Source organism: Mustela nivalis (genome assembly GCF_964662115.1).
Source record: "Mustela nivalis genome assembly, chromosome: 17".
Classification (NCBI taxonomy): domain Eukaryota; kingdom Metazoa; phylum Chordata; class Mammalia; order Carnivora; family Mustelidae; genus Mustela; species Mustela nivalis.
In genome coordinates this window covers 26,364,626-26,372,202 of record NC_139036.1, presented here as the reverse complement: position 1 = coordinate 26,372,202, position 7,577 = coordinate 26,364,626, and positions in this window count along the sequence as shown.

Genomic DNA, 7,577 nt, shown 5'->3' with positions numbered 1-7,577 from the left:
GACAGCCAATGAGAGGGCGGCGTGGGGCGGGGCGACGTGAGGCGATGCGGATGGTCCGAGCGCCGCTCTGCCATTCGGGGCCCAGCGGCGAGAGGGCGGGCGGGTCCCGGGCGGTCGCGGCGCCCCCGGCTCGGCCTTCGCCGCCCACTCTGCCAGGGGCGGGGCGGGGCCGGCCGGCCTTCTCCCCTCCCGCGGAGAGGTGGGGTGAGGGAAATGGCCCCACGTGCACCTCCCTGGAGGTAGAGAGGCGCCCGGGCCGCAGAAAGTGAGGGGCCAGCAGGCCTGCAGCACGGGAAGGGAGTCCAGAACCAAAGAGGACTGAGCGGGAATAGGCAGTGTTCTGGCACGGAAAGACCTTACCATTTTCAATACTAGCCCCTTGAAGAGTTGGGCACTGTACCCATGAATTGCCCAGGATTACACAGGCTGGTTTCAGAGTTGGTATAGGCTAAAGAACCCCTATTCCGGAACAACACCACCAGCCCCCTGGCTATCTCAGCAGCTCCAAAGCAGCCCTCCTCAAAGGATTCTGAGGTGCAGGATCCTGGAGCATTGAGGGGAAGCCTCAGCAAAGGAAGCTCAGGAAGAAGGGCAGAATGCCAATGGACAACAGTCCCTTCTGCCTTGAGCAGGTAAAATAAGAGGACAGTAAATTCCCGATTTCTCGGAATGGAGCTTGCTTCCCAAACTCCATTGTAGTTACACCAAGTCATTGAACAGGAGCCAACCAATTTCTCTAGCTTCGCCAGTTACTTCATAGTAAGACATTCGTGGTGGCTGTTGAGAAGTAACAGTAACAGGAGAGAGTCCCAGTTTATAGTACATTTCTTGGGTGGAAAAGAAAGAAAATTGCTTCAGAAAAGTGGGGTGAGTTTAACCCCCTACAAGAATTTAATGAAGTACCCAGAGTACTTTCCTGATCTTTACACAGGCTTGTGCTAAGGGTCTGAAGAGGTACGGTGAATGATGATTTGGTGGGAAGAAGTTCTATGCCAGAGGGCGAAAAGTGACTAGGGTAGAAGTACACATTCAAGGTCAGAAGTTCCTGGGCAGAAGCAGAGGCAGAAAGATGAGAAGATTGAGCAACAAGAATAATATTCACCTAGGACTCATAATATCTTGGTGGTGGCTTCTCTGAGTTTACCAACCTACTTTAATAGGGACTGGAAACAGAAATTTGGAAAGATTTGGACTTTACAGAGCAGTGAACTATTTATATATTTATAAATATATATATTATATAAATTTAATATACTTAATATATAAATATATATTTATACATTTCACATTATATATAAATATAAATATGTATATTTATACATTTCACAATAACTGTGACATTGGATGCATCTGTCAATGAACAGATATGTTAACTAGAATTTTTAAATGATACAAAAAAAAATTTTTTTTTAATTTTTGGGGGCACCTGGGTGGCTCAGTTGGTTAAGTGTCTGCCTTTGCCACAGGTTATGATCCTGGGGTCCTGGGATCAAGCCCTGTGTAGGGCTCCCTGCTCAGCACGAAGTGTGCTTTTACCTCTCCTTCTGCTGTTCTCATTCTCTCTCTCTCTGTCAAATAAATAAATAAAATCCCTAAAAAATAATTTTTAAATAAAAAAAACTTTTTAAGATAATTGAGCATAACTTCCTGGTTTAACAAGATGTTTGGCTTGACTGACTAGGGGGGAAAAAAAGGCCCCAAGAAGAGGGAAGATTTGCCTCTCTCTAGTAGTGCTCTCTCAACCTGGCAGGAAAAGACTTCGGAAAGAACTAAAAATCTTGAGACTGCCTCTTTTACTTTTCATATACCTTTCCTATTTCTTATTAAATAATAGGAACTTTGCCCCCAAAGTGTTTCTTAGTGGTGTTGCTATTTACCAGCCTTAGGAGCAGTGCAAAACCAGGGGCCTTACTCTCAGAAACTGTCCTTATGTGAAATTTCAGCAAGCCCTTATTCTGCTTTTGTCCTCACTGAATATTGGAAGTAATTGGGCCCTGAGAAGAACCAGCCAAGGAAAGGTCTGATGAAAGAACTATAGTGGAAGAAAACAAAGGATGAGTTAGAACATCCCCAGACTTCTTACATAAAGGTCTAGTTATCATCAAATGTTAAGATAAATGGGCAGAGAACTACGTCTTTAAAACAATACTTCTACAATTCCAACAGCTCCTCAGCGCTGTGTTTGGTGCGTGCCACAACCTGCCCATCTCTATATGGGTTCTTCAGAGCTGTTCCCTGAGTTCTTGCCACACAAGCCAACACATCTGTAAGAAGCGGAGGAGGACAGCCAAAGGGTGGAGAGAACTTACTATACAAGATTAACAGGTGGAAGAAAAGAGAGTGAATGGAGTGGCACACTTCTAGAAGCTGAAACTAGACGGCTCTCAGGGGCTGAATTGTGGTCCAAAATACATATGTGAAAGTCCTAACCCCTATTACCTCAAAATGTGAGTTTACTTGGGGATAGGATCTTTAAAGAAGAAATTAAAATTTCAAATGGGGTCATTAAAGTGGGCCCTAATTCCAAATGACTTGTGTCCTTATAAGAAGAGGAGGTGAGGACACAAGCACAGAGGGAAGACCATCTGTGAATCACAACTGATGAAGCACTTACCAGGATGGTGGCTCTTATGCTGGAGAAGATGGTCATCTACAAGACAAAGAGAGAAGCCTCAGAAGAGACCAACCCTGCAGACACCTTGATTTCGGACTTAGAGCCTCCAGAACTGTGAAGAAATAAATTTCTGTTGTTTAAGCCACCCAGTTTGTGGTACTTTATTATGGCAGCCCTAGAAAACTAATCTTAAAACCCTCTTAAAGATGGTCTCTCACCCTACTGTGGGGAAAGTAAGAAGACTCCCAAGCAGTCTGTCTTTAAGGTGATGGCAATCTAGTTAGGAAGACAAAACTAAACACCAAAACAGTATCCATGTCTTGCTCCTTAGATGATAGCCATGTGGATTTTACAAAAGCCACAGATGGGAGAGGATAAATTCTTAGAAATTAGTAAGCCTTCAAATACATAACAGTATGTGGGTCGATGCCCAAGCCATTCTGGCACTTTATTTTCCACTCTATTTTAGTGTAGGGCAGTCTTTCTCAATGTTCCACTGACCACCTGAAATAGAATCACTAGGTGCTTGTTTAAAATTCAGATTCCCAGCCCCACTGCAGACTTTTTAAAGCAGCAATTATTCGCCCTGAAGTTTGAGAACAATAGTTTAGGGTTTATCATTATTGTTCCCACTTGGCAGCCAGTATCTCTGTAAAACAGCCTGTGCCTCCTACATTTGCACTTCTAAGACAGGAAAGTCTCAGGTCAGGCCAGAGTTAAACCAAGGGAGGAAAGAAAATGCCTTAATAGGAAAAGGAACCGTGAAGAGGTCCCTATCCCGGTGGTTGCCCCTGGTTCCAAATTCCTTAGGTAGCAAGCTCAATAGAGGATAGAGGAAACAATGGGTTGTATTGCTATGCCTATTCCTATCTTTGCTGATGCTAGCAAACTCGTTCCTCCTCCCTCTTATTTTCTGAATCCTTCTAGTCCTTGGAAGTCCCATTTTTTCTAAGAAGAACTCTTTTACTTCTCCAGGTTCCACTGATCTACCTCTCCTCCGTATTCTTGTACCAATCTGGTCACCACCACATGGTTCAGCATTTATTAGGCTACCATTTTTTTGTGTGTATGTTGGTTTTAGCTCTCCAATTGAATTTTAGTAATCTTAATAAGAGAGAGCATTTCTTACAGTTTGGTACTCCCCTCTGTAGCTCTTGGAGTAGGCTTAGGTATGGATATTAGTAAGTGCTTCACTGACTGAAATAAAGATTAGCTCAGTACCTGAGAGGCCACTCTGCTCCTGATGTCTGCTTATCCGTCTTCATGTCACCTCTGGGAGGCAAAGATGCCAGTAGGCTATTTGGCTGCTTTATAGATGAATAGACTTCATCAAGAAAGTCAGCGCCTTGACCAAAATTGTGGCTCCAGTTGTGAAATAAGGGAAAAAGACATAAAGACCTTATCTGAACACTAGGCTTCTTTGCTCTGGTCAGCCATTCAGGTTTGTCCAGAGTGAAGTCCCTGAGGGAACTTCACACCAGAAGGTCAGAAAATGTCCCCAGGGAAGTCACTTTATAAGTCTGGTCCTGATGATGAAAGGTAGAATTACACAATGAAGGACAGAGTTCATAGTGGAGACTCACCACAATGTTTTCACATGGACACTTGGGTTTTCACATGGATACTTAGGTTTTCACAAGGCATTTCAGTACTCCCTCCCTCCTTGTTATTTAATCCTGAACACCTAGTCCCTATCCTTAGTTGGTGGTTACCTAATCTAAGCTGTTTCTTCCATAACACATCCAAGGTCTTTTTTTTTTTTAATATTTCTAAGTCCTACATACCTTACAACTAAACAGCTGATGTTTAAAGAGCCCTTTTATCTAAAGGCAGGAAAATGGACAAGATGACTCATTTAGGTCTTGCCCAGTGCTAGGATTTTCACATTTTATATTGATCAGCTTTACTTTTCTCATCTATGACCTCACTCTCCTGCAAACCAGTGAAAATGTTCCCCATGAGTTTACTTTCTATTCCTGTCCTCACCTCCTCTTCAGATTTTTCCAGTATTTCCATTATTCCTTACACATCAGACGAGGCTTTTTCTTGCATTTCCACTTGTCTACTTCAACTACCCCCACTCTTCATTGTATTATTCTGTATGCAACCCAATAAATAATAAAATACAACATTAGTAACTTTTGTCAAGCCTCTCCTTTCAAGGAAAAGTGAGCCATCACTCAACTACCTTTCATCCTTTTCTTCAGTCTTAAAGTTGTCCTGTATTATAACTTGGAGCAGAAGATTTTGCAATATTCCTGTCCTTTTTTTACTTTCACCTCTGGTCAACACATCAGACCAGCAGGTAGAAAGCCAAGTCCCCAACACAAGCCTTGTTCATCAGTGGACCTGCTGTCTTGCCAATATGCTGAATTTTCTTAATGAAAATGAAAAGGAAGAAAGGATAAGGGAAACAAAAAAATGAACGAAAATAAAATGTAGTTTAAATCAATGAATGGGGCATCTGGGTGGCTCAGTGGGTTAAAGCCTCTGCCTTCAGCTGAGGTCATGATCCCAGGGTCCTGGGATCAAGCCCCACATCATGCTCTCTGCTCAACGGAGAGCCTACTTCCCTTCCTCTCTCTCTATGCCTGCCTCTCTGCCTACTTGTGATCTCTGTCAAATTAAAGGAAAGAAAGAAAGAAAGAAAGAACTCTAAAAAAATTTTTTTTAAAAAATTAAAATCAATGGGGGCGCCTGGGTGGCTCAGTGGGTTAAAGCCTCTGCCTTCGGCTCAGGTCGTGGTCCCGGGGTCCTGGGATCGAGCCCCACATCGGACTCTCTGCTTTGCAGGGAGCCTGCCTCCTCCTCTCTCTCTCTCTCTCTCTGCCTGCCTCTCTGCCTACTTGTGATCTCTGTCTGTCAAACAAATAAAATCTTAAAAAAAAAAAAATTAAAATCAATGAATAGGGGGCTCCTGGGGAGCCTAGTCCATTAAGTGGCCGACTCTTGATATCTGCTCAGGTCATGATCATGATTATGATCATGATCTGCTCAGTCCTGGGACTGAGCCCCGCATCAGGCTCTGCACTCAGTGGGGAGTCAGCATAGGATTCTCTCTCCCTTGCCCTCTACCCCTCCTGGCTCTCTAAAATAAATAAATAAAATCTTTTAAAAAAAGATTTTATTTATTTATTTTGACAGAGAGAGATCACAAGTAGGCAGAGAGGCAGGCAGAGGGAGAGAAGTAGGCTCCCGGCTGAGCAGAGAGCCCAATGCAGGGCTCGATCCCAGGACCCTGGGACCATGACCTGAGCTGAAGGCCGAGGCTTAACCCACTGAGCCACCCAAACGCCCCTAAAAAAAAATCTTTTTTAAAAAATAAATCAACTAGGGAGTGAAATGGCCATAATAAACAAAACAGCATAGTTTTGGGAGTCAATATAGGCAAGCAGAAATGAGAACTGGCAACCTAAGCCAAAATACGTCAAGAGCAGCAGGGACTTGTTCTATATCATAAAGAGCTTTGGGCTCTTTAATCAGATCTTGACTCTGTCAATAATTAGCTGTGTGACCTTGAGCAAATGAAACTGAGCCTCAGTTTCCTTGTCTGTAAAACTGAGGTATAATAGCTACCTTGGAAGGTTGTATTTTGGATGAAATGTTATAGCCAAAATGTAAAATCTCTAACACAGAGCTTGGAACATAACAAGCTCGCTGAAGATACTGCTTCCCCTTTCCCTTCTGTGCCTCCTTCCATCCCCTACAAGTGCTCGGTATAAGAATAAAGTATCCTATGGATGCTCACTTCATTCAGGAATGACTATGTTATTAAAATCACCACCCCACTCACCTGAGGCCCATATTCCCAGTAACAGAGCATGTGATCAGAGAACTAGCAATCATTTGAATCCTTTACCCTCATTTGGATGGAGCAAGTAAACAGAAGAAGTGACTGTGGCCTGGGCTTCTGAAAACCAGCTGAAGGGTCAGCGGGCTGAGCCCTGTTCAGTCCTATGATTGTACTGCACTGAAGAGGCTCTTTGGCCTCTTTGGCAAGGACATGGGACAGCAGGAACTTTCATGTACTGCAGACAGAAGTGTAAACGGGGACAATGTCTTAGAAAAGAGTTTGGCATTAATTAGTAAAGCTGAACATAACCTGTCTACCCTATAACCCAGCTTCCATTTCTGAATTTAAACTCTGGAGAAACTTTCATATGTGCCCGGGAACATTGTTAATTATGACCCCAAACTGGAAACAACCCCATGTGCCTCAGCAGTAGAACAGGTATATAAATTGTGAGGCATTCATACAATGCACTATTACAAAACAAGTAGAGAGAACAAACTGTTGCTCCATGAAGTATGGATGAATTTTACCAGTACAGTGTTGAGCAAAAAAATCCAGGTAAAAAGTATGTTTCCTGCTATACAGAGTTCAAAAGTAGGCAAAACTCGTGTGTGGTCTGGATAACGGTTACTCCTGATAGGAGGTAGTGACTGGGAGAGGTCATGAAGAGAGGTAAAATCCACTTTGTGTTGTACATAATAAACAGTTTACTTTAAAAAACATAAAAAATGATTACATTTATTTAGGTTCAAAGCAGGCAAAAATAAAAAAAATCTATTGTTCACTATTTTTTAAAAGCTTGGGTAAATAATGATTGGGAGGAGGGAAAAAAGTGTAATCACTTGTATATCACAAGAAGATAAACATCTTGGGGCACCTGGGTGGCTCAGTGGGTTAAAGCCTCTGCCTTCAGCTCAGGTCATGATCCCAGGGTCCTGGGATCAAGCCCTGCATCGGGCTCTCTGCTCAGTGGGGAGCCTGCTTCCCTTCCTCTCTCTCTGCCTGCCTCTCTGCCTATTTGTGATCTCTGTCTGTCAAATAAATAAATAAAAATCTTAAAAAAAAAAAAAAAAAGAAGATGAAGAAGAAGATAAACAGCTTATAGGACAGTGACGATGTTCAATTTCTACATTAGGGTAATGTTCAATTTCTACATTAGGGTAATGGCTG